The sequence below is a fragment of the Serinus canaria genome, chromosome 14, assembly GCF_022539315.1.
Source record: "Serinus canaria isolate serCan28SL12 chromosome 14, serCan2020, whole genome shotgun sequence".
Classification (NCBI taxonomy): Eukaryota; Metazoa; Chordata; class Aves; order Passeriformes; family Fringillidae; genus Serinus; species Serinus canaria.
In genome coordinates this window covers 688909-700919 of record NC_066328.1, presented here as the reverse complement: position 1 = coordinate 700919, position 12011 = coordinate 688909, and positions in this window count along the sequence as shown.

Genomic DNA, 12011 nt, shown 5'->3' with positions numbered 1-12011 from the left:
AGGTCCCTTGGTGACATTTAGTAGAACAGCCCCTATACCATATGTGTTTGGGCACAGAACCAAGGGAGGGAGAATATTCCAGGGTCCCACTGTTATCCCTGTAAAACATGACTGTGGATCCCACTCCCAGGCTAGCAGACAGCCCCTGGCCATTCCCAGTTTATCCTCTCACAGGAGCTGCCTGGTCCTGCCACCCTGTGAGAAGCCATGGTGAGGTGGTGGTGCCCAGTACACCCTGACCAGGAAGGAGCATGGGAAGAGAAAGGTGGATGGGCCTGCATGGTGGGACCCCGTGCTGCCAGGTTTCACCAGGGGGTTCAGATTTCTTGATGCCTAACAAAGGGGAAGAGCCTGTGGTGGAGTCAGCAGTCTAGGCTGAGCACTCCGCATGGATTATTGGTGCAACCAAGCTCTCACAGGGATTTCAATCCCATGTTTCATTGGTTTGATTGAAAATGGAAACATACCTTTTTGCCCCAGGCTGAAATACAAATATTTGTACCAAGTCTGGGATGTGGGATTGGCTGGCTCAGAGCCAGCTGGTGCCATTAGTGCCATGCAAGCAGAGATGGAATTCTGCTAGCAGAAGGCTGTGGTCCCTTCTGGTCACCCCTGAGGACACAAGGCTCTTCATGATGATGCAGACAGGCAGCTTGTACACTGCCGGGGGCTGGGGTTCCTGGATGCCCATAGTTGAAGTAAATTAGAGGGAGAAGATACAAAGGAGAGTCTTTAAGAAATACCAGTCTGGACAATTTTGTAGTGATGTTTCCTTCTAGATGGCTTTCTCAACCTTCCTGGTTTGCTGGGTTAACTGAAGGCCAGATTTCATCGAAGTCAACTGAAGAGCTGCCCTTGGCACTGGTGGGATCAGGGATTTGGCCTGGGAGCAGGCTGCCAGGTCAGGGGAGGTGATTTGCCACTGCAGCCAATTCCTCTCTCATCAAGTGCACAGGCAGCAGATCCCCCCCCATGGCTTGGGTGCTGTTTTTGGGTCCAGATGGTAATAGGGAGCTGAGCAAGGACACTCACTCCCTCCGTTGGCAGCTATCACCCATTGGCACGTGTGGCTGGTACAGGACAAACCAAGCCCTTTTCGATTTGTCATAGATTCTGGGTGACTTCACGAAGCCAAACTCTCTTGCGCTGTCATCCTCTGGCTGGAAGTGGCTTTGAACGGGTGTTTGATGAAGATGTTAATTGAAAGCACGTGGGGAGGAATTTGAGCTGCTCGGAGCTGTCTCGGAGCTCCTCAGATCCCAGAGCCATCATCCCCTTCAAAACAGAACAGAAGAAGAGTTATTACAAAACAAATCATGTTTGTATAGGCACTTAAAAAAATAGTCCTCTCCAGCTCTGTTAAGCTCATGTTACTGGCAGGACTGAACTGGAGAGACCATGTGGGCCATTGAATGCCTTCAGCAAATTAAACCAGCATCCAAAGGAGAAACAAGGCACTGCTGTCCAGATCCTGTCCAGACGGCAGCAAGACACAGCGTGATGCCCGGCAGCAGCAGGTCCTGCTCTTCTTGGCCAGGGGCCCACTCCTGGAAATGTCCATCCCCAGTGGAAGGGGGACTTCTGCTTGCTGGGAGCCCCTTCCTTCCAGTTGAGGACCCTCAGCCCCAGTGCTCTGGGGAGCTGGAGGCTGCTCAGCGCTCAGCCCCAGGTGTTCTCGCAGCCATGGCTTGTGCAGACTCCGTCCTCTGTGCCAGGACAAGCGTGAAGGAGCCAGCGCTCTGTCCGTCTGTCCTTCCCAACATGCATTTTCTCGCGGCTGAGGGTACGCATCCGGCTCTGGCCACGGCTGGAGAGATCCTCTTCCCAACAGGGCTGGGGCTGCCTACTGGCCACCAGCTATGACCCTGCTGCTCTTCTCCATGGCTTTGTGTAGAAGGTGCTCCTATTCCTCACCTGGTTCATGTTTCCCGCCCTCCATTTCGCCACCCAGCACACTGTAGGGAGACTGGGCAGCATACAATATTTTGAGACCTCTCCACGTCCGACAAATTGGATTGGAGTTGGCTGGTGGACTGAGAAGTTATTAGGAACAGACACCCCAGACAATGTGATTGCACAAGCTTCATTTCCTTAGAAAAGCAGGCCAACAGCGCAGGAGTCTGTCAGTAAACATGTTGATTCCAGGGTCTCTTTGGTGCTGCTCGCAGGAAGGAGCACAGCGCTGGCACCCAGCCTGCACCTCCAAATGCTGCCTCTCGCTCGGGGATGCCTGGACACAGCTAATCTGTCAGGGGATTGGCAGTGTTGGAGTGGAGAGTGTGTTACCGGGCTCTTGGCAATTGCCAACAGCTGAAATCTTTCCCAAGGCAGGCGGGGTGAATGATGTGGACTGAGCCAATGACTGCTCTGGGGTACCCTGGGTGCAGGGTGGGCACTGGTGGGGCTGGACCAAGAAGTGTTAAACTCCCAGAAGGGGCTGAGAACACCATGGTGTTTGTATCCAGAGCCATCCACACTCAGAAAGGTGCAGGAGGATGAGATATCCCTATGGTGTATGGTCCCTACAACCCAGCCTCTCTGGATTCCAGTTTGTCGTCTGGCTGGTACTACTCAGCTGAGTACCCTGGGGCTTTCCTTCACCCTTTCTTTCACCAGACACTTATCCCTGTGTTTCCCAGACCCTGGAGCCTCTGAAGCCAGGCTGAAGGAAGATCTCTTGCAACACTGGAATGCTCTGCAGTCATTACCTCCCTCCCTAGAAATTTTTGGGGTCAGAGGACATAAGTTTCAGTAATCGTCCAACAACGTCAATGGAGCTCCGTTGATTTACACCAGCTGAGGATCAAACCCCTCCCTTTCCTCTCCCATATTTAAGATATTTTCCAGACTTCAGACATATACAGAGGAGGGAGTTGATGGCTTCTGGGTTGTTGAAGAGGTTCCAGCTTTGGTCCTGAACTGGAGTAACAAGAATAAGGTGGCTATTCTGGCTCTGTCTCTGCATAGACAAGCTGTGCTCCTGCAGTGTGCTGGCCCTTGAGCTGGCAGACTGGCTGGGCAGGCATTAGTGAGCCCACACATCCTGAATGTCTCTTCAGGCTGAGATGTGGCTCTGTCACCATTTCTCTCATGGCCAACACAAGCATGGCCAGCACAAAATGCCATGGCTGCTCCATAGTGTGCTATGGACCCCACAACTTCAGTTCCTAATTTCTGCAGGCACAACAAAATCCAGCACACTAAAACCTTGCATGATCCACCTTGGGCCTCACCACATCCCTCCTCAAACCTTTGCCAAACAGGACATCACTGCCACATGGCCACCAGAGTTGGAGCAGTTATGCTGAATTCAGAATGCACCACCAGGGACCAGGAAACCCAGACACCTTGAGCACAGCCCTATCTAACTGCAAGGAAAAAAACACCCATGAGTCTTGAGGCAGCCTCTGTTTCAACAACAGTGACAGTCTGTAACAGTGAAAGTTCATTCTGAGCCCAATGTTTTGGTCTGGGCAGCTGGGCCAGTCCTGAGGGGAAGTGCCTTTAATATTGCTGATAGCTGCATCCAATTTATAAGGCGCTCAGCAGAGACAATCATCAGGGAAGGAGACAAATAATCTTCAGGCAATTAAATTTAATTGTTCCATCTGAAGATTATTTATCTCCCTGCCTGATGAATATCTCCTTGAAGCGCCTAATAAATTGGATCCAGCTATCACTGATAGTGGCTGCTTTTCCCTTGAAGCAGTGAAGGGTGTGGAAAGCAGAGCAGCGCTCAGCTTCATGCGTTGCTTAAGATCTGTCACCTCGGAATATTTTTTTAGCAGACTTGAAAGGGTCCGTGGGCTTTATCAATACCCAGCGCTGGTGCAGAGAGCTTGGCAGTCCTGGGTCATGCAAAAGCTCCCAGACCAAGGGACTGGGTGGAACGAGATCTTCAGATCTCATGTATTGGGCTATAATGTGATGCATCTGTGAAGATTTGTAAGTCTCTCTGTCTGTCTCTTCTTCATCAGCTTCTGATCTGGTTGTTTCTGGAAAGGGATGGGGAGGAGGAAGGAGAGGAAAGCCCATTGGCAGAAGGTGGGTGAGAGGCGATGTGCAACAGCCCAGGATTCCAGACAAGGGTCTCCTGTGGGATCATGGAGCATGGCATCACTCCTGGAAATCCCCCCAGCTTCTCCATCCCTGCCAGGGAACTCTTCAAACCTGGAGAGGGTCAGTTTAGAGCTGGCACAAGACCTGTTTCTTACATCCAGCTTCTCTTTCCATTGCAAACCCCGGGCGTGCCTCTGCTAGTTTGTAACCCACAGGGAAATGGGTCTGCACTGCATGGAGGGCACAAGACAGACCAACAGACCCAGGTGTGTTGTGGTGCGCGGTCGGTTTCTAGTTATGTTATCTCCCCTGTTTTGTATTGTCCCCCCCGTTTTGTGACGCTTCCCCCAGTTACAACCCTATACCCAGTTTGATGGTTCAGTCCTGGTTCCCCCTTTCCCTCGAATGGTATCCTCCCTGTCTGGGCTCGCTGCCAAGCCCTTGTCTCCACCCCCGTTCCCCTGGCAACTGCCCCTTTCCCCTCCTCCAGAGCCCTGTTCATCTCCTGAAACCCCCCCATCCTTCCAGAAACTTCTCCCTTCCACAGGGGGTGATTGGGCAGGTGCCCTGAGCCCCTCCTTTGTTCGTGTATCACTTATTGCCACCGGTGTCAGTTATGTTGAATTCCCCTCCTCAGTTTCCCCCGATTGGTTCTTGTACACCCCTTTATATACTGCTGCTCCCCTTTGTCCTTGTCTTTTCCCGCCGGATTCCCTGGAGTCAATGATACATTAAAACTCTGGACTGCACCAGGCGAGTTAAGACCCTCTTTTCTCTCCGGCTTCTCCACCTTGCTCCTTTCGATACTGTTGCTTCTGCCAAAGGCGCTGCCCAGACGTCCCTGAGGGATCTGGGTAGTGCCCCCCGCTGCTAGCTGCTGCTGTGCTCCGAGCTAGCCCCGGCCGCCTTCCCCCCCCAGCTCGCGGGAGAGTGAAGTGCATTCCACGCAGCAGCGCGGCACAGGTGAATTAAAGTGAAGGAAGTCTCAGACAGCAGTGTGGTCAGGAAATCTTATCAGGAAGGGGGAAGAGTCCTCAGTGAGGAGGAGCACGTGGAGCCCTTCTCTCCAGGGACAAAGAGCAGCAGTGGAGCCGGTTTGGCTCTGGCCTGGTCTGATTGCAGGAGACAGGATGAGGAATCTTTGTTCACCATCATTACCCACCTGGACAGTGGTCAGAGAATCATAGAAGTGCTAAGATGGGAAAAGCCCTTTAAGATAATGAAGTCCAACCCTCAACCCAGCACTGCCAAGTCCACCACTGAACCATGTCCCCATGTTGCCAGAGCTCCTTATAGACAGGGCACTTGAACTGTGAATACCTGCCTGCCTGCAGCCCGTTATCAGAATGGATTGCAGGCTGGGAATGACAGTAAAGTCTTGGGAGTCTGTGGGTGTTCTGAGGGACTGTGCATTTCTGAAATTGTGTCTCTATTCACCATCCAAACATCAAATAGTTCAGTAGTATTTAATTAGCATACAATAACTGTCCCATTGAATTTGATTGAATACATAATTTTGGAATGCTGTTTACAGTGCTAGTTTTCTTACAGAAATCCGTGTGTCAGAGCTTTATCCATTATTATAGTCTTTAGAATAGGCAGATGTGCCTTTCATGGCCAACTGCATGCTTTATTAATGGGCTAGAACTATCAGATGTATTGTAAATCACAGGACACAGCCACCAGTCTGCTGCTTCTCTGCTCCAGGGTCCCAAGGCAAGGCAGATTAATTGCCTGAGCAGCTCGTACAGAGGAGTGGGGCACGTGCTCTCTTCCCAGCTCTCAGAGCAGGTTCTCCTGATCGCTGGTAGCCCTCTCTGTGCTGTCATCACTGCCTCTCCTCCTGGCCACACACCTGGCATACAAACCTCCAGCTGGCACGTGCAAACCTTCACATTTATATATAGATAATAAAATGAACATGGGCTGCTCTGCTTCTCCAATTCCCTCTTTTCTCTCCTCTGGTTCATCTTTCACCTGCGTCTCTCCTCTCCACCTCCAAAGTCAAGAGAAAAGCAGGGAACCTGGCACGTCTCCAACAGAGCCAAATTCTCCAGGTCCCTTTTTACTGAAGCCCTCACACGTTGCACACATTACATACAAACACATCCTGTCTCACTCAAGCCAACAGAGCAGCATCTCTCTTCATTAGAATATTCACTAACAATTCAAATGACCTCTTTTGGTGGGATTGGAAATACTGCATGGGTGATTGCTCCATAGGAAATAACCTGGAAAGGCAGGGGAGGGACATGCTGAAGGTGAAAGCTGGAGTCAGGCTAAAGGTTTAGTTGAAAAGCTCTTGACAAAGCCACACTGGCCACAGCCAGACCCACCCAGGGACTCCCAGGCATGTGACAGGGCTAATGAGGGAGGGCCCATCATCCGAGTGACAGGGCTGTGCCCAAGGACATCCTAGCAAAAGGCGCATTACAGCGTTTCCATCTTCCTGGCAGGGCTGGCTCTTGGCAGGAGCAGCCTCCTGCCCTCCACAAGCTCCCCAGGGATGCTCCCAGCAGCCATTCCCAGGCCAGTGGCTCTGCTGCTCTGCTCCAGGTCGAGTTGTCCCTGTGAAAATACCAACAGAGCACTCAGATCCTCTTCTGCAGACAAGCCTGGAGTGTTTGACACAGGGCTGTGACAAAAATACCCGTCTGCTGCTATCAGAGAGCACAGCCAGAGGCCAGGCTCACCAAAGAGGTAAGCTACAGCAGCACACATATCTAGCCCTCGGCAGGACACTGTCTATGATCACATTTTTCTGGATGCGGAATGAGTCCAGCCTTTGAGGTCTGTCCCTGAATCAGTCTTGGAGACCCTCATTCGGCCCAGGAAGGTGATCTCCATGCCTAGCTTTGGATAGGGGTGAAGGACCAGCCTTTGGCTCCTGCCTGCAGCTTCCCCAAAGCATCCATGGGCAGGAAAAAGGATGGGAGAAGGCTGGACGAGGCTGGAAAGCACTCAGAGATTTGGGAATAGAAGGACCATGGGGCAATGGGAGACATGGTAGGTGCAGACAAGAAAGACAGCAAGGAGGAGGGAACAGAGGGTTGTGCATGACCATCTCTGCTTTGTGCATCTGTAATGATAGCACTGGAAGTGAGCACAATGCTAAAATCCTGGATCTGTGAATAATACTCCACTGGGGACAGATGTCCTCCCTTGTTTTGTACACTGTAAATGCAGTACTGGTCCCAAACCCAAATGATTCCCCACATACAGCATTGTCCCCCCTCCCATCAGCTGCAAATGACACAGATGGCTCGAAAAAAAGAATAGTTATTTAAAAAAACAAAAACAAAAACAAAAACCCACCCACCCCAACACTGTTATTTCTGCATTTTTTCTGTGTGAGGACACTTCCTTCCTTCCAGGAGAAATCAATCCAGTACCAAAGTGTTAACTGCTTCCCAGCCGTCTCCTCCAAGCAAGGTAAAGTTGTGCTGGTCCCTGGCAAGCATGGCACCTGGCCATACCACCAGGCTGCCCCCAGCCCCTGAATCACCCCTTGTTCCCTGAGAAGAGGGATGGAGGGGGCTGGTGTCACAGCCAAAGTCACGGGGAGCCTTCAGGAGGCTGCATGGGTAGCTGGAGGTACTGGATGGAGAAGGCTCCAGCCGTGCAGCAGAGCAAGAGAGGGTGCTGGAGCTCAGCCCAGCTCTCTGAACAGTTGGACTCCCAGTGGATCAGGAGCAGGATGAGTCCTTGGCTGGGACAGGAGCAGCTCAGAGGGACTGGAGGGCAGCAGACCATGTCCTCATGGGACCACAGTGTGCTGGAAGGACAAAGCTACTGCCATGCCAGGGACCTGCTCCAGCCTGGGGGCTCCTCTTGTGGCCTCATCCACACAGCAGAGCCTGAGACGGACTTTGGGGCCTCCTGTCAGATGTGTTTAGGAGCTTGAGAAGGGATGTGGGGTGTAGAGCAGGCTCAGATGCTCTGTGCTCAGTGCTTGTTGGTACAAATCCACAAGCAAGGGTTGTCCTGCTCACTGGGGTCTCAGAGTCCCTCTGGACATACCCCAAGAAATTTCAACTCTCTGCTGAACATTCAATCTGCTGCCTGTAGAAGGGCCCCCAACAAGGATCCCTTGCCTTGGACAAGTTGTTTTCCATGCACGGAGGAAGCCCAGGTATGCAGACTGGTGCAGGCTCCTCCGCAGGGCCTGCAGCCCCGGTGTTGGGATGTAACCCCAGCCAAGATCAGGACAGCCAGGCAGGGCCAGGAGCTACATGGGAGGGATGAGATGATGTGATGCCATGGGTGAGCAAGGCCAAGGGGCAGTCAGAGCAACTGGTGCCCCAGGGGCAGAGGATGCACAGGGGATGATCTGACAGAGGGGTCCAGCAGGATGTGTGGGCAGTACCAGCAGTGCTGTGATGAGGGGACTCCTGCACAGGGAGGAGCAGGAAGGAACCAGCAAAGGTCCATCAACATACACAGCACATCCCATGTCAACTCCAAACTTCTCCATTTGAAGAGCAGCGTGAAAAAAAAGTGTTCCCTCTGGCTTTAAAGAGCTAGCTCATGATTCAGGGGAGAAGAACAGATCCCCTTGTCATCCTGGGGCTGTGGGGAAGTGAAGAGAGGATCTCAGCCCTTAGGTCCCCCTTGGATTGCCCACAGTGGGGATGGGGCACTTCAGCATCCGAATAACTAGCAATTTGCTTCCATGGGATCCTGGAGGTGGTGCTGCTTGGGGAGCAGGAGTTCTGGGGTCCCCAAGCCCAAGAGCTGCTGCTCTGTGCTCTGAGGTGGTGACAGCCTGGGCTAGCCCAGGTGCAGGGGACACGTTCCTCCCAAATGTCTCCTGACACCATTTCATAGGAAACTCCAGGAAAATACTTTAATTTTGCTGGTGGAAGAGCAGTTGTCAAAGGGATGCTGCCTGCAGAGTCCTCAGCCCCTGCCTGCAGGAGGCTGCACACAGGAACCCCATGATGGCAGATATCCAGGTGGAGGAAAACCCCACTGAACTTCCTCTGGTGCCCAGAGGGAGCCAAGGGATGCACAGGGGATGATCTGGACAGAGGGGTGGGAATGGAGAGTCCTGCAGGACCCTCCCACACGGCCATCCCATCTGGGCCATGTGCAGCTCCCTTGGTGAGATCCCTGTGCAAGGAGAGCTCCCTCAGCAGTCCCACGTCCTGTCCCTCCCCAGTGCCCTTGGAGCACTGCCTTGGCCAAAGGGATGGCATCTCTGGCTGGCTGTCCTCTTGGAAGGTTGTGGGAAATGGGAGAGGACAGGGAGCTCGGGACGAGCAGCCTTGCTGTGGAGATGAGTGGGGTTCAGGAGGGATCAAGCCAGGCTTGGGATGAGGTGTCTGGGATGAGTGAGGCAGGGGCTGTGTGATCCAAGCTGAGGAGGGGCTCCAGACCATGGGACAGAGCCTAGGGGCCATGAGCTGGAGCTGCTGCAGGGCTGGGGGGCCTGGGGGGCACAGCCTGAGGTGCACTCAGGGGCTTTGTGTGCACAGCCCGCACAACAGCTGCCGACAGTATGGTTGGCTCCAAAGCTGGTGTTGACAGTCCTTCACTTTTATGGGAACTAAATTTACCCAGACACACGCAAAAAAAAAAAAAAAAAAAAAAAAAAAGAGGTGGAAGGGTTGGAATTAAAATAAATTGCAGCAGCACCAGCATCTGCTGCTTTGTGGTGCAGTCTGGGTTACAGTGAGGGGAGGAGAAGTCCTCGAAAGGGAGTAGCACTGGTGTTTACTGCAGCCCCAAAACATCCCCCATTTGTGAGCTAAGTGTGTTTTCACCGTGTTGCCTCAAGAATGTTTGACATCCAAGATGCCAAAGAAATGTACCCACTGGGTGGAAAATGAAAGCCCAGGGGTTTCCTTCCAGTGGGTTAGTGGGTGTTTGCTGGTGTATAGGGGCAATCATGCTCTGTGCTATTAGAGGAGCTCTACCAGGAGCAGAGAAATTCTGACAGGAAAAAGTTGTGAGGGTATTTGAAGCTTTTACCTCCTTCCTTTTCAGATGTCCTAGAACTTTAAATTTTTTATTATTCTTTCATGTCTTTTCCCTCCTATCCTCTCAGGTCACAGGTGTGCATAGTGGTGTTGGTGTTTTCCTTTGGATGGATTGGTTCCATATTTAGTGTCTCGTCTTCTCCTGATGTGAGGCAGCAGACTCAACACACAAAAGATGGGACTCTGTCTGGTTGGCTGCAAAGAATTCCAGGTTGGGCTTCAAAGGGGGTCCTTTTGAAGGTGGAGATGCTCTGGAGGATGGTCTACTAATGAAAAGTGTGCTGTGCTACGTGGGCACGTCTGCCAACACTGTGAGTGCAGAGAGAAAGAGCTGCACCCCCGAGTGCTGCACCCTCCTGTCTCCATCAGCAAGGCTGGCAACATGGGCAAGCTGGGGGCACCACCACACCCGTGTTCCCCAGGCATGCTCAGCCCAGCTGCTGCCGAGGTGTGTGCTTTGTCTGGGGTGGTTTGGAAGAGCAGGGATGTTTCCAGGTCAGTGCGGGTTTAGTGCTGGCTTGGCACAGCCAGGAGTGGGTCCTGGCACAAATCTGGTGCTGGCTTGGCACAGCCAGGAGTGGGTCCTGGCACGAATCTGGTGCTGGCTTGGCACAGCAGGAGCGGGTCCTGGCACGATCATCCTCCCCATGCAGGAGATGCTGCAGCACCTCCTGGCTCCTGAGAGTCCGCAAGCACCTCTGCAACAACACAGACCAGACCAGGACTGTGTTCAGAAGATGAAGAAACATCCTTATTTTTAAACACCGCCACCACTTTCATGGGTGTTTAACACTGCAAACAAGCTGTGCAGCCAGTCTTTGCAGAGGCTGCTTGTCACAGGGCTCGGTTGCACGCTGCTCCTGGGCTCTGTGTTTACACTGGTGCCCAGACAGAGCAGTGGAGGAAAAGGTTTAGATGGCTTCGTGTGTGACTGGAGCGTAAAAAAACCAGCACAAGTGGGCACAGATTTTCAAAGTTCAGGAGAATGCTATTTTTAGCTGCTTTCTGTCTCATTATTCCAGATGACAAGTGTGCCGCTCTCTCTAAAAACGGAATTCTTCTTGTGTGTTTTTGGGTCGATGCCTAATTTTTTAATTAAAAAGAAGATGCTGAAAACAATTACTCACTTTTTAAAAATTGGAGCCAACAGTTTCTTTTGCTTCATTCAGCTGTGATGTGACCAAGGCCAGAAGTTATGCTCTGGGTGGAGGTTGGAAACCAGGGCAGTTGGCACTGATGTGGTATTTAGTGGGTGTGTAAAATGAGTGAAAATTATACCCATCAGTGAGTTATTCTCTGAGGAGGAAGTGCAGTCTCTGAGATGAGCTCTGGAGTTAATAGGAACTGCTGTCCATTCCAGCAGCACTGGACTGCACTGGGGACCCGGCTCTCAATGCAAGAGAGCTTATCCAGCCTGCAGTGACTGCTCCTGCTCCATGTCTTGCAGACATGAGCAGCTCCTCACTGCTCTTCTGCTCAGCTTTCGAGGCACCACAGCTCATCTCACTGCTTTGGGGCACCAAGAGATCTGGCCCAAGCTGCCCCATGGGGATTTCATGTGGTTTTCCTCTTGCAGTGGCCAGCTGGAGGGATCTTGGTGGCTCCAGTAATGCCACCAGTGCAACAATGTTGGCTTGAAAAGAGCACAAGACAGATGAGGTATAGGGTGATGGGTGACGTTCCTTTTGTGTGTAGGAACTGCTGCTCTGCACAGCCAGGGAGGAAATCTGGTGGCAAAGCCAGTCACTGATACATACAGTCCATAGCATTTTAATATTCCCATATTCTTCGCGAGTTGCTGAAGGCTGATCACACACCAGACTTAGTTATGGCAGTAGTCAGCACAGGCAGCACCCACAGTGATGCTTTCCTACCACATCCCCAGCTCCTGGTGCCATGTGATGCTGTTACAAGGAAAGGCTGGAGGAGCTGGAACCGTTCAGGCTCAAGAAGAGGTGGCTCAGAGAGGCC